Source organism: Poeciliopsis prolifica, unplaced genomic scaffold (assembly GCF_027474105.1).
Source record: "Poeciliopsis prolifica strain line A6 unplaced genomic scaffold, Auburn_PproV2 SCAFFOLD006, whole genome shotgun sequence".
NCBI classification, from domain to species: Eukaryota; Metazoa; Chordata; class Actinopteri; order Cyprinodontiformes; family Poeciliidae; genus Poeciliopsis; species Poeciliopsis prolifica.
In genome coordinates this window covers 8,180,634-8,188,764 of record NW_026562381.1, presented here as the reverse complement: position 1 = coordinate 8,188,764, position 8,131 = coordinate 8,180,634, and positions in this window count along the sequence as shown.

Genomic DNA, 8,131 nt, shown 5'->3' with positions numbered 1-8,131 from the left:
CTCACAGTGGGGCCTTCTTTGTGGATTTGTTGAAGCAGGTACCTGATGCTGTCTCCAAAGTGATAATCAAACTGTAGGTCATCCTGAAATGTGTTCAAAAATATATACATTTATATAAATATATAAAAAAATCCTTCAATACATTACATGTGTAATGTTTTAGATACTTTAACTCTGTCAGAGTTGCACATTGAACAGTTTGGAAGCTGCAGAGTCTCACAGAAATGGAATGTGAACAATCACTCTGATTAGGTTTTGTAATTACATCTTGGTTGTGCTATATTTGTAAAAATGACATTGGAAAAATATGAAACAAAAGTAACAAAAAAGGAACTGAGCATGCAAAATGAAGTCATGTTTTACACCAAAGGAGCTTCAACAATCAGCTGTTATCTGTCATATAAGAAAAATTCTTTGGTTCGATTCCCATAATTCTCTTTTTTCTCTGTCTCCATGAACTTTTCCCCCCAATTAATACCGCATGCATTTTGATTACAAAAGTATTCGAGCTCCAGGAAGCCTGAGGATCAGGAATATTTCTCATGTCCAAAGTTTAAAATTGAAGAATCTCATTAATTGAGCACAAGCATGTTTCTATTGTATCATCCTTGGCAATGCATTCCCTGTAAAAGTTTAACAAGGGGGATCATTCATCCATACTTTAGAAACTGAATCATAGCACAACTCTTTGTGATACTTAAAACGTGTTAATCTCCCACTTCAGGGCGAAGGCCTGTGTAGCTGAGGGTGGTGGGAGAAAAATCGTTTGAAAAGATATGAAGCAAGATTTAAACTCTTCTAATCACATCTATCAACAAAAGCTTGCAAGTCAGAGCAAATGTGTTTCATGTTAACTAAACACAGTTCGTGACAGCCCAGCAATTAATGAAAACATTTGAGAGAGCGGGGAAATGCTCCTGGGTTGGTGTGGCCTTGGCTGACGCGCCGCATGCACTGCAGTTCAGCGGCCGCTTGTCGCGGCCTCGGTGTCAGCATGCAGCCTGGCCTTCCTCCCAGGCAGCAGCACCAGATGCAACGCTGAACTCATCATTAACACATGGATCACATAGAAGCAGCCGCCACACAAACGGCCCTTTCATGATCAGGTTATTGCTCAGTCTCATTCTGGAGGGTGGCAAGAATTTCAGTTCAAAGAGCTGGAAGTGAAGGTGTCTGATTTCTGGTCCAGTTTGAGGTGTGGCAGAATCAGCCTCTCTGTTGCAGTTATGAGTCATGAAAATATAATTAACCAGTACACAGATGTTCTTTTAGCATTAATTGCTTTATTAATGTATTTTAATCTCTTTATCTTTTATTTGGATGGACAAGTAAAATGAAAAACAATGAGTCAATTTTTAAAGCAACAACTGTCTTCTCAAGTTTATAGATTTTCAATCATGAAAGCATAGAGCTTATATTCTATCTATCTATCTATCTATCTATCTATCTATCTATCTATCTATCTATCTATCTATCTATCTATCTATCTATCTATCTATCTATCTATCTATCTATCTATCTATCTATCTATCTATCTATCTATCTATCTATCTATCTATCTATCTATCTATCTATCTATCTATCTATCTATCTATCTATCTATCTATCTATCTATCTATCTATCTATCTATCTATCTATCTATCTATCTATCTATCTATCTATCTATCTATCTATCTATATCTATCTATCTATCTATCTATCTATCTATCTATCTATCTATCTATCTATCTATCTATCTATCTATCTATCTATCTATCTATCTGTGTAGGAAAACTTGGTGGAATCATCTCTTGATGTGTGTTTTTTTTCCACTGGTTCATCACAATGGAAACTCTTGTGTGACATTCACAGCATGCCAGAGGTCAGCAGCGTCACACCAGAGCAAGCTGGCATGTCCGTCAAAGGACGTACTTGGAAACAATCTTAAGTATTATTTACGAGTCTGGCAACTGTCTTTTCAATGAACAATGACATCACCTAAGCTCAGTCCATTAAGCATTTATTTGTAGCAATGTGGCACCTCACACATCAAGCTGTCCGCCTTATATTCCCTGTGCCACAAGCAGCCTGCAGTTAATTACATGATCTGACGGTCACCGAAGAAGGGCCGGGCCGTGCTGCTCACTGCAGGATGAACCATTTTGTTGAGATAGCTCATCCCTACAGCCACCGAAAACAACAGCTGCTGTGCCCTTGAGCAAAGACTTAACTAACATCAGCTGAAGCCTGGCTGCTGTGTAAAAATACACTTTTTTATACTGAAGTACTAAAGGCAATCCAAAGAACTTTTAAAATCAAAATATTGTACTAACCTTTTTATATGAAGTAAAACGCCAAAAACAGAAGACTTCAGAAAACGTATTAAATTACTACACACATCGGAGTGGAGTTAGTTTTATGTCTGTCGATGGTTAAACTGCAGAGCTCTAGACCAGATTCATGTGGTAAATGCTGCTCATGTAAACCCCACCAGGAGGAACAATAGATTTAGCATTTAGATTCAAATTTTGGGTCAATTAATCACATTTCAAAGTGTTCAAATGTTTTACCACAATTAATCACATTTTATTTCTGACTGGAACCTTTGTATTCGTTCGTTTCTGGTACAGCAATAAAGCTGAAGGACGAGCAACTTCTGCAAGCAACATTGCTTCTCTGATGCCACTGGCGATAAATTTCTGTTTCAAAAACCAACCTGATGATATGCTGGAAAAAGCTATTGTTGTGTTTAAGTTGTGCTAAAATGTGTTAGCTCATTACATCTCAATGCTGAACATGTAGCAGCTAATGCTAACTTCAGAGTCCACAGTCCACATTTCTAAAGAAGTTCCATGAATAATCAAGATTTCTGAAACCCTTGAAGCTGAATGATTATAAAATCACTTTGTAACAATTTGATGTTTAAAGAACTAGAATAAGAGATTAGAAACAATAAATACCTTTATTGTTGAGCTCATATGTCTAGTTATTCAATACATTTTTGAATTGAAAACATTGATTTTGTTTTTGATTAAAATGTGATTAATTCTCATGCACCTCCACTCAAACTTATTTCTCCTGCACATTTCAAACTAGTGACATGAATTTAATAATGCATATTCCTCAGGGATTACTAAACTCAGTCTTAACAGAGCTTGTGGGTGTGGCTCACTATAAAACAGGAAATACTTGAGGAAACAGGATATGATGTGTTTTACCTGTGGATGTCTTTTGTTACACCTTTTTAGTTCTATCAATTTGAATCTGTCTCAAATAACAGAAGTCACTGAATAATTTACAGCTTTAATTTTGAATTGCAGTTTTAGCCAATCCTTCACTACCAAACAGCAAGTTTGTGTGAATCTAAAACAGAGGCTTGGGTTTCCTACAGCTCTGTGGTTTTCTGAATGCAGCAACATGTGATTTTAAAGCTCAGTAATGATCATATATGAGGGAAGGATCTAAAACCTGCAGTCAGCCTGGAGAACCTCAGAGCTGTCAGGACAGTTCATGTCTTCTGCAGTTTAGATTTTTTCAAAAAAATTTTTGAGGCCATTGAAAAGTGATGCAATCAATCTCTTTTAATCTTTATAATTAATCTTTTCTAATTACAGCAAGTGTTTCTTTGATCTTTCAATATGAGCAGGCATACGCTTTGATTAATTGTTACCCAACAGGGTAATGCCACTCTCCGTTATGAAAAGAAGTAACCCTGGAGCTCTTTCTGTTAGACAGACAAGAACAAACATGATTTCTGTTCAACTGAACCTGGAAGTTCATGGACAGGTGCTTTTCAGGTGTTCTGTGGGCTATTATTAAAGTTACTGTGCCAAATTACAGAACATCTGCTTCTATTGAGCAGTTGCTGCTGTTGTCTTTTCACTCATTTAGTGAATAAAACCTTATTATTTTCTTTCTTGTAAAAAAAACATCTGCTGAAATGATGACATCCCTGAAGCAACAGGGTTTTGTTGATGTGGGGTCTGAAGTCTGAAAGCCTTTTCCTGCTCAGTGAAACATTTCCTAACAGTCATTTAAACACATTAAAGAGTTCAGTCACCCTGCACCGCCCTTCCCTTTTCCCACATTTTCTTTTGTAGTGATTCATTTTAGATTTTGTTCAAATTTAATATTTTTGTCAGTATGCAAGCTTGTGTGGTAGCAATCACAACTAAACACCTGCAAAATGTTTGCCTTAATTTCTTCATGTCCTTGTAAAGCTTCTCTGGTTCTGAGGAGTTCTGTAATCCAGCGTCAGTTGTTCCTTGAAGGCGGCACACAGTAGGTTTGCCAGCCAAACACATCACTGAACAGTTACTACTCACTGGTGTCTTCCCACATGCCTACAGTATCAAACCTAAATCCCAGTTAACAACCTGCCATGTTTATTTGTGCATGTGCAAGAGACTTCACTGAATATAATAAAATGTCTCTGGCTGCCAGAGAGGAACAACATGGCAAGTTATTGTCAGTGTTCACTGCCAGCGGTTTGCATGTTTACTTTATAAACTGCGCTGTGGGTTTTTATAAAAGCTGGAAAAAAGGTGAGAACAAGGAAAGGAAATCATTTTCAGGATGTTAGACTTTAACATATGTGGCTCCATGTCACAGATTAAAACTGTAACCTATTTAATAGGGGTATTGCATCATAGATCAACACAAAGTAATTGTGAAGTGGAAAACGAAGCATTTACCTTTTCTTTACTGAAAAGAATCTGAAAAAGTGTGGCATGCTTTGTTTATGCTGATTCTCCTCAATGAGATTTAATATAACAGTTTTCCTTCAAAAGTCACCAAATTATTAACCAGCGTTCACTCTGGGAACAGAACAGACAGGATGAAGATTTGGAGAAGTTTGAAGGAAATATGTCAAAACAATATCACAAGCTTTCTAGATTTTACAGAACACTGATCTTCTGATGATTCAAAAAGCCGAGAACATTAAAACTACATCAAAATATAGTCAAATACCAACAATGAAATTACATAAAACCAAAAATGTAATTTTACAGAATTATAAAAACATCAAATAATACTAATTTAAGAGATTGGAGCAAACATTGAATTTTGTTTACTTTAAAAATTGACTCTGTAATAGTAGAAATGAAGCCCAGGCGCAAATTTAAACTGGAAGACTTTTCCTCACCCCACCTGAATCAGCCAGCCGGTGCATCCTGGTCATCCCTGTCGTCCACTCAACGCTGGTCCAAGACACGTCATGTCCAATCAACGTTACGGATACGGACCTCCATCCATGGCGCCTTCCGCTTTCCAGCAGAGCTCAACTCACCACCACCCCTTCGCCTCCACTCACCCGGCCATTCGGCCCCGTTCTTCACCAACCTCCACCACTAGTGCCGGGTCCCTGGGGGATGACGTTCCTATCAGCATCGGGAACGCTCATCCCAGCTTATCGCAACAAATGTTGCGATGACCGATGTCCTCAGCCGGCACCCGAACGCCAAGCTCTTCTAATTATCTTTCCCTCTTTCCATCTGAGTCTCTCCAGATTGAAATATCTGCAGACCTCAAATTTTGTAGGAGTATAGTGGAAAAACCTGAGCTTATTATACCAAGACTGACAGAACTGACAGGAGCAAAAGTCAGCAGAGAACATCAAAGAGGCTCATGGGACCTCAGGAGAAATCCATAGAGATGTTTGTCTGTGGATAATGAAATTATTTGATTAATAAGAAATTCATGTACTCTATCCAGTTTGATTAGTCTGGAGCTTTTTCATTATTGCATAATTTCCAAAATTTCCAAAACTCAAGTGTTGGACTAGAGGTCAAAGGTCAAATGATTTCTGATACACCATGAACCAAATTATTTTTTTTTTATTGCAAAGCAGATATTTTTGACTTATTTCTAAACCTTCAGCGTTTTAATTGTTTAGATTTTTCTTCAGTTTTTGACTGAATGAGTTCAGACATTCAAGGCTCTGTACCTTTCAGAGGCCGCTGGCCCTCACTGCGCTCAGTCCAGAAACTTTGTGTGTTCGGGGAAATCAAAGCTGGCAGCAGAGGCAAAAACTGTGAATATGTATGACTTTAATGCCTCTTATCCTGATGTTAGGTCAGGATGTGTCCCCTGGACTTCTATAATAGTGTGCCATGAGAAGCGTGAGTAAACACAATCAATGAAAGACACTAGCATATGCAGAGAGACTTCTGGAGCCCCTCTCCCTTTTATTGGATGGCACAACATTTCATATTTATAGGATCACTAAGGTAAAAGTATAACTCAGCAGCCATCATCAGTGATCTGTTTTGGGGAAAAAGCCTGACTTCGTAACGGGGTTGCCCTCCCTGTCCCTGTCTGCCTCTCTCCCGCTCTATGGTTTTTCTGCATGCTCTCTTACTCCTGGATTACAATCTCTTCATCCATTATTAATGAAGTTAAACTACTAGTGGCATGCTGAATGTGCTGCATGGGAGATTTGTAGCTAATCCAGCGCAAAACAGCCCCAGTCACATAATGAAGGGAAAAAAAGAACAAATGTCAACAGTTTCACACTGGGACTGGATTAGACACCCCCACCCTCCTCATTCACACACAGCCTCGCTCCCCCTTCCTCCTGCTCCTCCACGCTCACACAGGAAGCCCTGCACACACACACTTAGACACATCCACCATGAAGAAACCTGAGCATCCACACACCTCCCTCTCTCTTTGGATTAAACCTGAAGCACAGATTTGAGGGAAGAGGCCAAAGAGCCGCAGAGGTCTGCATGAAACCTCCTCCACATGGCCACCAGGATTAACAGCTGCACCGTTGTTTCTTAAAATCTGTCACACTTACAGTCTATGAAGTTTGGAAAGTGACACTGAGATGTGCAGCATGGATGGATGTTGACCCAGGCCTGTCTCTGGGGTCACTGCTAGTGTAGTTGCACTGGCTGCGGTGGAAAACTGCATGCAGTGCAGCCAAGCGGTGTGGCTCCGTGAAACGGACAGACGAGCATGAAAGACTGGAACGAATGGCGACACGTGACATGGGACCAGCATCCTGATTACAGATTAGCCATGTTGTGCCCTCCCTCCCCCCGGCTCTCTTCTGTTGCTTCTTCTATCTTTTTTTAATCCTTGTCGCATCCGCATCAGATTTATCTAATTTCTCTTGCACGTTTTTAACATCTGCCTAATATTTTTTGTTCAGTCCAACCTTTGGAATCTATCAACTGTTTCTTAGTTGTCGATTATAAAAAGATTTGCAAGACCAAGTACATGACTATCATTCATCTATGAACAAGACAATTTGTGCAAAAAATTCCTGTTTGCTGATTTGCAAATGATTTTTTTTTTATTTTAAAACAAGTTGGTGCTTATTGATTTTTTGTGACAGTACTAAAGAAAAAAAAGTGCATTCAATAAAACAGTTGGAGCAAAACGTTTCATCGCTTTCTGGGTCTGTTTAGTTGTTATTGCTGTCTGACTGGAGATCCAAAATGATTGCTCTTGTAATGGATCACATTCATTTTACAAAACAAATTAGTTGTAATCAGTTAATCAATTAAACTTTATAAAACACATTTCTTACAGTCAGGTGTAACAAAAAAAAAAAAAGAAAATGAACAGACATTCAATGACTAGAGACCCACAATATGAAAATCAAAATGATGAAAAAATTGTGTGATCAGATAGAGCAATATTTATAGATCGTAAAACATTTAAGAATTAAAGAGACAGAAATCAAATTGCATTATTGAGGAGCAGAAACTGTAGAAATTAAAAAATATGAAAGACACAATGCATGTATATTTTAGGAGATAAAATAAAAAAATCTATAAAAACAGCAAAGTTAAGACCATCCATAGTAAACATAAATAACAAGATTAAGTACAGTAAAAACAGCAATGTCACAACAAAAAACAAATAAAGAATCTAGGAGTAGCTAAAATAAGAATGAAATAATAAACTATAAGGGATAATGAATAGCTGTAAACTTGAAGTAAAAGCCAGACTGAATAGATGTGTCTTTGTTTGGCTGTTGAACATCTAAACGCCTCAACGCTTGTTTGGCTTTTCCATCCAGGCACCAGCAGAAGAACCTGAGAGGCCAGGAAGCTCTGGGGGACAAAGAAGATTTATAGTTTATTGTGTTTTCATAATAGCACTCTCAAAGAAAAAGCACCCAAATGCAGCTTATAA